The 13,461-nt window shown below is 47.1% G+C and overlaps 1 protein-coding gene across 1 annotated transcript in view; it reads right to left on the reverse strand.

Moving 5' to 3' along the window:
• Positions 1-13,461, reverse strand: part of Med27 (mediator complex subunit 27) — a 208,363-nt gene that overhangs the window by 27,101 nt on the left and 167,801 nt on the right. The window lies entirely within an intron of this gene.

The raw sequence follows: 13,461 nt of genomic DNA on the forward strand, positions 1-13,461 counted from the left end.
TCCATTGCTAGAATACTATAATTCTGGCACTCTAGGATTCAGTGAGCACATTGGCTTTTCTTTCTCTTTTTCCGTTTTTCTTTTTGTTGTCGTTGTTACTGTGTCAAGGCCCTATTTATGCCCATGGAAGACACAGCATACAACACAGAGTAGAGCAGGTACCAAGTACCTCTTGGTGGAGATACCTATTTATTAGAGCTGGTGAAAAGCAGAAAGACAATGCCAAAGTCAGGTCTGAAGGGAAAGGAAAGTGGCTAAATTTTATCTCTAGAAAAGAACCCTGGTCCTGGAAATGCACGTAAGTGCTCTTACTCTCTTGGAACCTAAGTACATATTACGGACTAAGAAAACACCTAAAAAGAAGGCACCTGCTGTGCATGTGATCAGGCTTGGCAGGAACAGCAATGCACAGCCTTCCCTATGGATGCAGGCAACTCTGCATAAACTGTGCTAAGCCTATAGTCACTTCCCAGGTGAGAACCCTGGAGACAGACCTGGTCAAGACCCCACCCTGACGTCCTGGCTACTCCTTATCACAGCATTAGCTGAAGAGAGCCTACTGGTCTGTAAGACGAGAGCTTTGGCCCCATACAGCAGCCGGATTCTTTGACAAACCTCTGCCAGTTTCTAGATGCCACCCTCAGGCATCCTTTCCTTTAACCACTAAGTTGTCTCACCAGCCCAATCCCTTTCTTAAAAAAATTTTTTTGTTTATTTTTATTTATTTATTTATTTGAGAGCAACAGAGAAAGGAAGAGAAGAGAGAGAGAGAGAGAGAGAGAGAGAGAGAGAGAGAGAGAGAGAGAGAGAGAATATGGACACGCCAGGGTCTCCAGCCACTGCAGACGAATTCCAGACGCGTGCGTCCCCTTGTGCATTTGGCTAACGTGGGTCCTAGGGAATCGAGCCTCGAACCGGGGTCCTTAGGCTTCACAGGCAAGCGCTTAACTGCTAAGCCATCTTTCCAGCCCCCAATCCCTTTCTTGTTTTCCAGTTCCCTCAATTTTCCTGCCTGACTGTCCCTAACATATTCTCTTTCACTGAATATTCCTCGGTGCCAGTAAGATCCCCGACATCTGTTTCTTTTAATAATTTTAAGAGCTGCGTTGATGTCTCCATTTTGTATACTTAATCCTGAACATAAGCAGGGTAAGAAAAAGATACGATGCATTTGTTTATATTTATGGGAATGTTAATAAACACATCTTGTTTCTGCACTTTTAAATAACGTCACACCAGGTGACAGTTGGTGGATACTTTCTTGTGGGGCTAGGATCTCTACTTAGAGATGCCAATAAACCACAAAGGCAGGACCAACAGCTCTGCCTTTAGTCAAAAACAGTCTACTGGAAGGGAGGGAGGGTGGGGTAGCAACTGAGGCATCGTTTTGTAATTACAAGCACAGAAATCAATAGCCTCTCAGGGACTAAAATGGAGGCAGCCCTACAGACTTCTTGCAAACGGGCCCCCACTGTCTACTAAAGTCTAACTCTTCTTTGCTAAAAAGCTCAGATAACTAAGCCGTTGTTTTCTAAAAACACTAAATTCTAGCTAGATCTACTTAACTGGCAAAATGCCTGAGTGATTTTTTACGTTTCTGAACATGGATTTCAGAGCCCTACACTGAAGACACTGAAGTTTTATACTAAGATCCCCCGCCCCTGCCCCCGGGCTGGAGGGACGGCTTAGCGGTTAAGGTGCTAGCCTACATAAGACAAAGAACCCAGGGCCGATTCCCCAGGACCCATGTAAGCCAGATGCACAAGGTGGCACATGTTTTTGGAGTTTTTCTGCAGCAGCTGAAAGCCTTGGCACACCCATTTTTTCTCCCAAATAAAATAAATAAATAAATATATTTTAAAGTTTTGTGTGTGTGTGTGTGGAGAGCAGAGGTTGATAGCAAACGTCTTCTTCCATCTTTTTTTTTTTAATTTTTAAAAAATTATTTATTTGGGCTGGAGAGATGGCTTAGCGGTTAAGCACTTGCCTGTGAAGGTTAAGGACTCTGTTTCGAGGCGTGATTCCCCAGGACCCATGTTAGCCAGATGCACAAGGGGGCGTACGCATCTGGAGGTCATCTGCAGTGGCTAGAAGCCCGGGTGTGCCCATTCTCTCTCTATCTATCTCTTTCTCTCTCTCTCTCTCTCTCTGTCACTCTCAAATAAATAAACAAAAATGAACCAAAAATATTTTTAAAAATTTATTTGAGAGCAACAGACAGAGAAAGAGGCAGATAGATAGAGAAAGAATGGGCGTGCCAGGGCCTCCAGCCACTGCAAACGAACTCCAGATGCATGTGCCCCCTTGTGCATCTGGCTTACGTGGGTCCTGGGGAATCGAGCCTTGTTAAGGTCCTTAGGCTTCAGAGGCAAGCATTTAACTGCTAAGCCATCTCTCCAGCCTTCCATCTTAATTTCTAACTGAGGCAGTTCTCTCTCTTGCTATTGTATGGCAAATTTCCTCCACAATGAAAGGTGTAAGCTATTGCCAGCTTTATCAAAAGCAGCTGGATCAACTCATCAGAGGAGGTGTGGGGTCATCAGAACACCTACTTGAGATTTAGGTGTCTCCCTGCACCAGCTGCATACAATATTGCACAAGATCCTGGGGGGGGGGGTGATAAAATATATAGAAAGGAACAGATCTAGGAACAGTGAGCTCCACTGAGGTGGTGTCTCTGGTTTCCATGCTCTGTAAGTAAGCCCTCACCCGAGACTGACGGAAGAGCATCCGTGAGGGTTATCCCGATACAATAGCTCCATATAGTGGTTGCTTTGGGGGTCTTATGCTCTGCAAGTAAGCCCTCACCCTCAGGTTGAGGGAGGAATGCAGTGATCCCACAGGATGCTGCTCTGGGGTATCTGTAAGAAAGTCCTCACCCCAGGCTGAGGGAGGAGCACAGTGACCCCACTGGATGCTGCTCTGGGGTGTCTGTAAGTAAGCCCTCACCCCAGGCTGAGGGAGGGGCACAGTGACCCACTGGATGCTGCTCTGGGGTGTCTGTAAGAAAGTCCTCACCCCAGGCTGAGGGAGGAGCACTGTGACCCACTGGATGCTGCTCTGGGGTGTCTGTAAGAAAGTCCTCACCCCAGGCTGAGGGAGGAGCACTGTGACCCACTGGATGCTGCTCTGGGGTATCTGTAAGAAAGTCCTCACCCCAGGCTGAGGGAGGAGCACAGTGACCCCACTGGATGCTGCTCTGGGGTGTCTGTAAGTAAGCCCTCACCCCAGGCTGAGGGAGGGGCACAGTGACCCACTGGATGCTGCTCTGGGGTGTCTGTAAGAAAGTCCTCACCCCAGGCTGAGGGAGGAGCACTGTGACCCACTGGATGCTGCTCTGGGGTGTCTGTAAGAAAGTCCTCACCCCAGGCTGAGGGAGGAGCACTGTGACCCCACTGGATGCTGCTCTGGGGTGTCTGTAAGAAAGTCCTCACCCCAGGCTGAGGGGGGAGCACTGTGACCCCACTGGACGCTGCTCTGGGGTGTCTGTAAGTCCTCACCCAAGGCTGAGGGAGGAGCACTGTGACCCCACTGGATGCTGCACTGGGGTGTCTGTAAGAAAGTCCTCACCCCAGGCTGAGGGAGGGGCACTGTGACCCCACTGGAGTGTTGCTCTGGGGTGTCTGTAAGTAAGTCCTCACCCCAGGCTGAGGGGGGAGCACAGTGACCCCACTGGAGTGTTGCTATGGGGTCTCTGTAAGTAAGTCCTCATGGCCAGGCTGAGGGAGGGGCACAGAGTGCTGCTCTGGGGTCTCACACCCCAGGACAGGGACAGGGAGCTTGTAGAAGCATCCGCAGGGAAGCTGTCATTCAGGGTAGATGAGGCTTCTCCGAGGTGCGGCTGCTTTGGGGTCCCGATGCTGTGTACGTAAGCCCTTATCCCGAGGCTCGGCGAGGAGCAGCCAAGGAGTAACTCTGATGCAGGGAGCTCCATCAAAGTGGCTGCTTTGGGGGCCCCATGGTCCTGTAAGTTACCTCTCTTGATGTTCTGTAAGTGAGCCCCCTCCCCCCAATAAACTCCAGGAAATTGTTCACTGAACTGGTGTTGGTGCAATCATACTTTAGTCTGCCATCTGAGCCTATTTGGGGTGAAGATGTGTGTCTGCACCTCCCCAGGGGAAAAATTTACCTATGATACTTACTGAACCCAGAGATCTCTGATTCAGCTGGTCTAGCTAACTATCTTGCCTCAGGATTTTCTGTCTCTGGCCCCTTAGGATTACAGGTAGGGCTGACATGCCTACTCAGCATTTATGTGGGTGCTAGGGATCCAAACTCCAGTCTTCACATGTATGCAGCGCAGCAAGTGCTTTATCCACTGAGGAATCTCCACAGCCCCCCTTTTTTAATTTAAAAGTTAATTTAGGTATTTTCAAATAATACAAAAAGCTAAAAACAGATGATTATGTAAACAATCTAAAATTAGAGAAAAAGGAATATAACTCTTCCTAGTCTTTCCATCTAAAGATAATCACCATTCCTATTTTGGGGTGCTTCACTTTAAATTGTGTGTGTGTGTTTGCCAGAGGTGGGCATTTGGTATCGTCTTCAACCTCTCCTCACTATTGAGTCAGGGTCTATCACTTGAACTCAGTTTGCAGATTTGTCTAGCTTAGCCAGCCAGCTTGCACAGGGATCTCATTTCTGCCTTCCTGGCATTAGCATTACATACAGGCTGCAACACCCACCCTACATGTACGTGGGTGCTGAGGATCTGAACTCAGGCCTCCACTTAAGATGCTTGCAAGTTTCCTAATGTAAATATGGCTGTGACCAGCACTTCTGTTAAAACATGCTTTCACTGTTTTTGGGATCATATTCTATTTTAGAATAGATTCACAGAATTCTAATTACTGGTGCAAATTTACTACAAATATTTTAAGGCTTTTGATACAATCTGCTATCCACAAGGGTTGGGCCAACCAGAGAGGCACGAGCATACCCATTTCCCTCTTTTTTGATCTTGCCAACAATGGGAGCTGTTAAAATAAAACCCAACCGCTCTCTACCCCAATACTGACTTAGTGTACTTTGGGGGAGAGGTGTGAACAAGGTCCTGGTCTACACATGAGACAGTCCTTCCCAGTCTCCTGAGTGCCGGCATTATAGGCGTGAACCTTCACCTATGGCTTCCAATTTGGGTTTTAAAAGGCTTTTAGTGTAAAGAACCCCCATGGACTCATCTAAACTGCAACAATGACCAACTCCTGGCCAATCTATTGTTTCCCCTACCTCCTTTTCCTTCCCTGCACTATTCTGAAACATGTAACAGCTAAGGAATCATCTCTCTGGAAATACTTTCAGTCTACATCTCTAAAGGATTAGGACTTAGAGAACCATGACATCATCTCACATTTAAATAATAGTAATTCAGGCTGGAGGCTGGCTTAGTGGTTAAGGCTTTTGTCTGCAAAGCCAAAGGACCCAGGTTCGATTCCCCAAGACCCATGTTAGCCAGATGCACAAGGGGGCACACACATCTGGAGTTTGTCTGCAGTGGCTAAAGGCCCTGGCATGTGCCCATTCTCTTTCTCAAATAAATAAAAATAAATTAAAAAAATAAATAATAGTAATTCTTCAAGGTCTTCTAACACATGGTTTAGTTAGTGTTCAACTTTCAACAGCCTCTTAAAAATGCCACTTTTAAAATAATTTGCTCATGCCAGGATCTAAATTTGGAGCTCCTTGGTGACCAGCTGACACATTTCCTAAGTCCCTTCTAAGCTGAGGGTATCTCTTGCTTTACTGGTTAAGGAAATGGGCTACTATCTATGGGGGGGTTCATTCTAGATTTCCTTAGAAGCTTCTCCATGATATGCCAACATGTTCTACCTCTGCACTTCCCCCTGATTGGATGTGAGATTCTCTAGAAGCTGTACTAGTGTATGGCGGCATGGAATTATGGCCTTTTGAATTTTAACATGCCATACTGACACTATACCCCAAACTTTAAGGCTTTTTTCTTAGGTGCACTAGGTGCCCGGGGTCAGCCCTGCTGCTTGGAAGTCTGCCTTCTTCCTACCTTCTCTGAATGTACCCCCTCCCTGCCATCTAGCTGAAGACAGGGCTGCTTCCACTGCAGGACAGAAGGGGCCCATCAGGTGATACACACTTGTCGGGAACAGCACAGGACAGTGCAGGAAGGGCTTGGCAGCAGCTACTGCTCCTCAGCCTGAAGCTGGGTCTGGAGATTGCTGACTGGAATGATTTGAGGTCAGTTGGCATTAAAGCTGGAACCAGAATTGCTGCAGTCCCAGTTCAGTGTGCCCACACCTGGGTCAGCCCTCCCTCCTGCCTCATATTTGGGGCTTCAGGGAAACCGTGAAGAAGGGGGTGACAGTGGTGCTGGATCTGAGGAATGACTAGTGAGCAGAAAGAGCCTGCAAGTCTGCAAGTCAGGCAGTTCAGGGGAAGAAGCAAAGTTGCCACGTGACTAAGCAGTCGGGTTACATGCCTGTACCTCTACACAAGGCTTCTGTCCCACAGGTGTTCTGTCCAGGAAGTGAGACACACAGTAAATCAGACACTCACTCATGCTTGTTTGCTCCAAGGGACTAGCTGAGGAGATGCTAAGAGGCTCCACAGAAAGTATGTGGCGGGAGTGTGGCATGGCAAAGTGAGCCCTGCGCCATGCCATCAGGAGGGGGCCTGAGGCGCATTCCACAATGTGCTTTCCTTTCCAACCCTCACGTACCTGCAGAGCGTGAGCTTCTAGTATATCGGGCTGCACTATGTTGTCGTGATCTTGGGCTTTTGATAGACTGATATGACAATGCATCACAGATGGGCCAATGGACACCCTTCCACCAACTAGCCAGTGCTGTCATAGTCAGCAGCAAGATGCTCACTGATGGGGCTACAGTTGGCTTTTGGCAATGGCTATGGGGTGCCCACAGATAAAAGCTAATGCCATCTGGTAATGAAGCATGCTTGCTGTTGCCAAGGTAACACTTTTCTATACTGAACAGTACAGCTCCTAAGAGCTCACTCACCGCTCTTCCTGCAATGGACCGGACACTCTTCCAGTCCAGTGAGTGTTCAAGTGGCACACTGTAAAGAAAGTCAAGTAAACGCTCTGCATTCTGAGCAGGGACTGGAGAGCATTTGCCGTGGCCCTGGGCACCTTCCCTGTGGTTCTCCTCTCAGAGAGAAGGTCTGGGAATGCTGGCACTGCCAGCCCTGGGTAAGGGAAGCTGTGCTTGAGGTAGATGGGTTTTCAGAAGTTGCCTGCCAAGCTAAGAAAAATTCTAGCTCAATGTGGCAAGGCATGCCACAAGACAAGAGAAGAAGTGGGAGGAAAGGTGAGGAGAAGAGAACAAATATTTAGTTCAGCTCTGTCACCAACAAAAAGCTAACATATCTATCTGGTGGCTGAAACTGTATCTACTGACGAGCAACTCTTGGCAGGGAAGAGAAGCCAGTCACTTACATTCCTGCTGTCTTGTAGGGATGTCTGGGGTAAAGCAGGTTGAGGCTAAGCAGTGTGTGAATCTAGGATTTTGGGGATTGACCATATCTGAGGAGCCAGGCCATATGGCACCCCTGGTCTGGCCCAGCGTATGTATGCAGGAGGTAGGGGACCACACAGGATTTGTTATGCAAACAGCTGGCTGTAAATCTGAGCCCTGCTTTAGGCAAGAGTATGCTTTTTTTTTTTTTTTAAACAGTCAACTATTTCTATAAAGCCACCTATACTGTTATTTTTCATGTACAAACAAGACTCAAATACTTCAAGGGGAACACTGTGACTTAAGCGATGTTTCGGAGGTGTACTTGGAAAGGCAGGTACACCTGAAGGAGATCTAGGAGCCGCTTTCTTCACCATAGTATTAAGAAGCTTCCTCTTTGCAGCAATTCTAAGGAAGGGCTAGGATAAGGTGAATGATTTATGGAGTTAAGTGTTCTGCAATGCTGGCTTTGGACACAGATTCTGAGGCTCAGGAGACTGGGAACTACAGAGAATCTGTTTTCTTCACTCCCCCCACCTTCTTGTGGCACTAGGAATTGAACCCAAGGCTTCACGCAAGTGATAGAAGCACTTCATCACTGAGCTATGTTCCCATCCCAACTTCCCCAGACAGAAAGAGTGAGTATTGGCATGGCACACCAGGGCCTCCCACCACTGCAAGTGAACTCCAGACACATGTGCCACACGTTGTGCATCTAGCATTAAGTGGGCACTGGGGAATCAAACCTGGGACATCAGGCTTTACAAGCAAGTGCCTTTAACCATGGAGCCATCTATACAGCCCCACTTCCCCATTTAAAATTTGCAAGCAGAGAGAAACAGAAGGACCTCTAGCCACTACATACCAACTCCAGATGCATGTGACACTTTGTGCATCTGGCTTTACATGGGTACTAGGGAACTGAACCAGAGTTGTTAGGCTTTGCAGGCAAGTGTCTTCACCACTGAGCCATCTCTCCAGCCCCAACTTCCCTATTTTTGAAGAGTTGAATGAGCCCTAGGGAGGTGAAAAGTGACATAAACCTGAACGTAACTGGAGGTCACCTAAATGCTACTTTACATGGAGGCCTGGTGTGCTCCCAGAGCTTCAAGGAAGGGGGAGAGTGCTCCATGGACAATTCCCCAAAAGCTTTTCTTAGACATGGCCTGAGATAAGCACATAGGGACCCCCAGGCTTTCCACGAGCTCCTGGGGTCTTCCCTCCGAATAATGCACTGTACCCTTTATGCCCTAAGCATGGGGTAAGCTGGCACAGCTGCAGTGTTCTCCTCTAAACCCAGGCAGCTGTCTTATTTTCATTCTTAACAGAAGGCAGAAGCCCAAGTTTCTAAGGTCACTGCTTTTCTGTGTGGAGCCAGGGGCTACCTACCTCATGCTGTTTCCCCACATTCCACTCAGCTCATGAATCCAAATGCCAGCCATAGTGAATGCAGAGCCAGGATTCATCTGATCCTCGGGCTCCCAGCAATCTTCTTTGGCATCTGCCAAGTGGCTCCACACCCTGCTCTGCAGGGCTCTCAGCCTCGCTCGCCAGAGGCTTTATACACACTTCCAACCCCATCCTAAGACACTAATAATGTACCTGCTCGGTCTAATTTTAGTGCCTTTTAAAACGTCTGCCCTCTGGATTTTGTGTAGCTGCTGGGTATACGAGGCCCTGCTGGAACCATGCTGTGCAGGACTATCCTCTGAATGGCAGCCTCAGAAGCTGTAGCAGCGAGGGGCTTGAGGACATGGAGGCCCAGGGGCACCAGATACTGCTGCTTTCTAGGAAACTGGGGGCGGCTGGAGACATCAATGTCTGAGCCAGGCCAACTCTGAGAGACTGAAGCCCTGGCAGGGCTGGGGTTGAGAGGACAAACTGTTCACCTTGCCTTGTAAGAAGAGGGCCACAGGAACTGTGACATCAGGACAGCAAGCACATCACCAAGAGAAAAGTAGTGACTAGGAGACCACAAGAGAACCCAGGTGTGCCTCCAAGGGTACAATGCTAAGTCACGTAGTGCAAAGGAAGGGAAACAAACTGGGAAGCAATTCCCACCCGGGCCTTTCCACATGAGGGGGAATTCTGTTTCCTATTGACAAGGGAGGCAGGGAAGCTGAGCCCAGTGCCTCTGTAAGATAGAAAACCACCTTGCCAGCAAGGCCCAGCACAGACTCCTAAAGGAAAGCAGACCTGGGCTCTCCATGCGTGGCTGTGTGAGCTGGACATGTTACTCACCCTCTTTTTTAAAGCCCACTTTCCTTGCTGACCACCAGGAAGAGGGAACAAGGGAGTCTACCGGAGCCTAAACACAAGGCAAGAGGTGGTTAGCCAGCAGTCTTGCAAGGCCTTTGGCGCCCAGGCTCTACTCTATGACTAACAGAGCAGGGTGGCCTGGGGAGAAGCTGCCGGGTGAGCATAGCCTCCTCAGTGCCAAGGTGGAGACTCTGTGAGGACCACACAGCTGGGACTCTTGAGGGTCCGCCAGTGCCAAGGTTGGCACTCACTGCATGGCAGCAATTATTAACATCACTCCTGCCATTATACTTAATAAGAACTAACAAGGGTTATTTTTTATTAGGTGGCTTATTCCCTTGATGGGTAAATTGGAATCATTTGCTAATGAGCCATCAGTGTTTGCAATTTGGGCACTTCTGATTTTCCTTAACTCTTTCCTCTCTTCTGAATTCAAACCTCCCTTGGCTGCAGAGGAATGTCATCACAGGGGGCCTAGTCATTTGCCAAGTTTCATGAAAAAGGTATATAATAATTTTCCATTCTATATTACAGACATTAAATACTTTATAATCTTATTTATCTCCTCTTCAACAACAACAACAAAAATTCACTTGCCAAAGAATAACTTAACAAAGAACAGAGAACAGAGCTTCCTAATAATCCTAGTCTTATTCTACCTTTGGGCTTCCCTTGTAGTGCTATGAATAATCCCCCCAAATCATCAAAATAAACTGGTCTATTTTAATTTATAGATAGATACTTATATCTTGTCTATCTAGAGAAAACAGAGTACAGAATGGGAGTCAATGGTGAACGAGGAGGGACTGAGGTGACCTGACCCCCGACAATACTGAGAACACCGTGCCTTTCAGGCAGATCTGAAGCAACGCTCCCAGTAACATGCCTCCAACCTAAGCCTTGTACTGAAAGTGACAGGCATGCAGACTCCTCCCACAGCGCTCCAGTCTCACTGCTCTTACCCGGGGAGACAGCTACTTTCCGTGCTGGCTGGAACCTGCTAGACCTATGGATGGATGTAGGAGGATGTATGTAGTGGCCTGGTAGAGCAGGCTCTGCCCCCTCCTGGTTAAACTGTTAGATGGCCTCTTTTCAGCATTTGGAGAGGAAAACCTGGAGTTGAAGGGGGATGTCAAAATCACACTACTATGAGAAAACCACCTACGTAGGAGAGACAGAAAGGAGAGAAGGGATGGGGAAAGGAGGAAGAAGAGACAGGCAGACAGATGACACCAGACCCCGAGCTGCCTTGGAATGCAAATGGCTTGCCTTCCAGTTCCTTCCCTCCTCAACCTACCCAATAAATTTGTGTTAAATATATGTCATTACAGGGTAGGCACTAGCCTCACAGAGATAAATGAAACAGACACTCACAGAGATAACAGTCTAGTGAAGGAGACCAGTAACAATTAAGCGTAGAAATACAAAGCTGTATACTGTGGTTATGAAGGAAATTAACAAAAGGGGGGCATCTTACAGAGATCATTTAGGGTAAGCTGTACGTGAGAAAAACTGGCATTTGAGAAAGATGGTCAATTATCAGGTTCATTCACTCAAATATTTATTAAGCACCCACTATATGCCAAGCATTGTTTTAAGGATGGTATATGCAACACTGAACAAATGACATCTGCCTAGACATTCTTTGGGGGCAGGAGAGGTGTTAGGAGCTAAAAAAAAAATCACTCTGTATAGGGCTCTCAAGACAAAGTGAAGTCAAGGGGTTGATTCAAGTTTGGCTGAAGTCTAATTGAGACCAAAGCAGTCTAGGCAGAGAGGAGAAGCAGGGGAGGAGCAGATCCATAGGCCAGGATCTGCTGCACAGGACGGAGGTCAGGCAAACAAGAGTGGCAAAGGCAGTTCTCATGGGTCAGGCAGCATCTTTGAAGCTCTGATGAGCTTAGTTCTGTCTGGGTGGCAAGGGAGGCTACTGCAGGGCTTAGCAAAGGAATATCAAGTCTGATGTGAACTTTGAAACAGCTCCTGGGCTTCATAGAGGAATTAACAGAGGGTGATCAAGAGCAGGAACCATGGCAGCTTCAAGTAGTGCTGGCAGCAGGGAGGGGGAGGCCCTATGGATTAAGGATTGATATGACTGCAACTGGAAAAATGTTGAGGTGAAGAAAAGGGAACCAGGAAGCGTCTGAGTCTCTGGTCTGAGCACCAGGTAAAAAAAAAAGGTCTTTCCTCTAACTGAAACAATGAATGAGGCAAAAAACAGGGAGGGAAAGCATCCCCTGCATGAGGCTTGAGGTACTTTTGAAATATCTAAGTGAAGCAAGCCTAGGAGGGCAGTTCTGAGATTGGGATGGATTTACAACCAAGGGCTGGCTACAGACAGTTCCATTTTATGAAGATTCCTAACAGCAGCACCCCCCTTCCCACAGGGTGGCCTGTGTGAAGCTCAAATGAGCTCACAGCTCATCTTAAACCCACGTACCACAGCAGCATCTGGTCTGGGTGGACTAGAGGTGCTCTTTCCCCCAAAAGGTGGGCTTGCAGACCTATACAGGATCAGTCCCCATGATGGCAAGTTCAAATTCAGGTGAAGGTGATCCCCACACAGACCTGTCACTGCCATTAGAATGGTACCATGGTGCCCTGTGGGGCAAAACTTGACTGTTAAATTTCCATTTCTTCTGTTGATACCTGTTAGGCAGCACTTGGCTTTTTAATATTTTGTCTGTAGGATGTATGCCAACTTGACCTTGATGTAGAAAATTTTAATTCAAATCAATACACGGACAAGGTCACTTTAAAATCCAATTAATATGAATGGAAAAATATGCCCCACAGTTCTGTGAGCTCAAAATGGAACCGTTGCAAGTTAACAACTACAAAAGAGACATGCACACAGCCTGTTTGGGCTCCTCTGTGTTTGATAATGCAGCTATCTGTGTCCTTAAATACATGTGGTAGTTTGAATACCAAACAATTTTTTTTCTTGTGCCTATTTAGGGTAGCTTAAAATTAAACTGAGTTTGTTTGAAGAAAAACATAAAATGTACTGAAAACTGTGAATTCCTATAACCCGATTTTAAGTAAATTAAACCCTGGACTTCAACTCACCCACGAATCCCTGGAGAAATCTAAGGCTTTACAGTTTGAACACTAGCACTTTGCATTTATATAGAGTGCATTTACAGAACTACTTGCAATAACCACAACATATAGGGAAACCAAGGCATCACATTTTAACTTTTGCTTACTCCTAGTAAGCATTATGCAACTAGAACTCTAAACTATTTCCCTGTCAGACTTGCCAATTCTAGTGCTTACTTTATTATTAATTTATTGTTTGGAGGCAGGGTCTCAGTCTAGCCCAGGCTGACCTGGGATTCACTTTGTAGCTCTAGATTGGCCTTGAACCTCTGCCTCTCTGGTGTACTTGGGTCAACCCTACCCCTAGTCCTTAAATCTGACTGATGAGAAATTATAAATTTTTTCTTATTCTTTCTGGGGCTAGGGATTAGACACAGGTCCCAGCAGGTACTTAAGAGTTATATTTTTAGGGCTGGAGGGATTGCTTAGTGGTTAAGGCATTTGCCTGCAAAGCCAAAGGACCCAGGTTCGATTCCCCAGGACCCACGTTAGCCAGATGCACAAGGTGGCGTATGTGTCTGGAGTTTGTTTGCAGTGGCTGGAGGCCCTGACACGCCCATTCTCTCTCTCTCTCCCCCCTTTCTTTGTCAAATAAATAAATAAGTAAATAAATAAATAGAATTACATTTTTAGCCACAGAAAAAAATATATT

This window comes from Jaculus jaculus, chromosome 1 (assembly GCF_020740685.1).
Source record: "Jaculus jaculus isolate mJacJac1 chromosome 1, mJacJac1.mat.Y.cur, whole genome shotgun sequence".
NCBI classification, from domain to species: domain Eukaryota; kingdom Metazoa; phylum Chordata; class Mammalia; order Rodentia; family Dipodidae; genus Jaculus; species Jaculus jaculus.